This window comes from Tarenaya hassleriana, unplaced genomic scaffold (genome assembly GCF_000463585.1).
Source record: "Tarenaya hassleriana unplaced genomic scaffold, ASM46358v1 Cleome323, whole genome shotgun sequence".
Taxonomy (NCBI): Eukaryota; Viridiplantae; Streptophyta; class Magnoliopsida; order Brassicales; family Cleomaceae; genus Tarenaya; species Tarenaya hassleriana.
Window position 1 is genome coordinate 25,237 of NW_010966402.1, and position 1,410 is coordinate 26,646.

A 1,410-nucleotide genomic window follows, 5' to 3' on the forward strand; every position below is an offset into this window, starting at 1 on the left:
GGAGAAGATCGTGGCTCCACTGAGTTCGTCGAGCATGTCATCAAGCCGAGGTATGGGATGTCGGTACTTGACCGTGATGTTGTTGATGGCGCGGCAATCCACACACATCCTCCAAGTCCCGTCCGTTTTCGGCACAAGTAGTACGGGTACAGCGCAAGGACTGAGACTTTCTCGGATATAAGTTGACGGTGAAAAGATCAAAGCCATACAGGAGTGGCCGACGCCGTCTACTATCGGACATGTGCGGAGCTTTCTTGGTCTAGCTAGTTTTTACCGTCGATTCGTCCGAGACTTTAGCAGCATCGCTGCTCCCCTCACCGCGGTCACAAAGAAAGACGTGGTCTTCGAATGGGGCGAGACTCAAGAGCGCGCCTTTTCCGCTCTAAAGGATAGTCTCACTACCGCGCCGGTTTTAGTCCTCCCAAACTTCGACAAAACCTTTGAGATCGAGTGCGATACCTCCGGGATTGGCATTGGAGCCGTCCTAATGCAGGAGAAGAGGCCCGTGGCCTATTTTAGCGAAAAGCTCAGCGGAGCTACGCTGAACTATCCGACTTACGACAAAGAGCTCTATGCTCTTGTACGTGCACTCGAGACATGGCAGCATTATTTGCTCGCCAAAGAGTTTGTCGTGCATTCCGATCACGAGACGCTAAAGCATCTTAAAGGACAAACCACGCTTAAGCGACGCCACGCCAAATGGCTTGAGTTTATTGAGACGTTTCCCTACGTAATCAAGTATAAGAAGGGAAAAGAAAATGTCGTCGCGGATGCTTTGTCTCGTAGACATACGTTGCTCTCGGTCATGGAAGCCCGCATGCTAGGCTTCGCACTCATCAAGGAAAACTATGTGACCGACCCAGATTTTAAAACCGTCATTGAGGATTGTAGGCATGGTGCTTCTGGCCCATTTTACCTACACGGATATCTATTCCGCGATCGCCGACTTTGCATCCCCGCTGGGTCGATGCGTGATGTGAATATCCACGAGGCCCATGGAGGTGCCCTTGCGGGACATTTCGGAGTAGATAAAATGCTGGCCATCATCTAAGAACATTTCTTTTGGCCGCACCTTAAGCGAGGCGTGAGGAAATTTTGTGCTAAATGCATCGAATGCCATCGAGCTAAATCGAAAGCACACCCTCATGGTCTCTACATGCCGTTACCGATCCCGATCCAGTCTTGGGTAGACATTTCGATGTATTTTGCCCTCGGTCTTCCGAAGCTACAACACAAGGACTCCATATTTGTAGTGGTCGATCGGTTTTCGAAGATGGCTCACTTCATACCGTGCGCAAAGACGGATGATGCCAAAAACATAGCCAACCTCTTCTTTCGTGAGGTTGTGAGGCTGCACGGTATCCCCAAAACACTAGTATCCGATCGAGATTCAAAATTCCTTAGCCATTT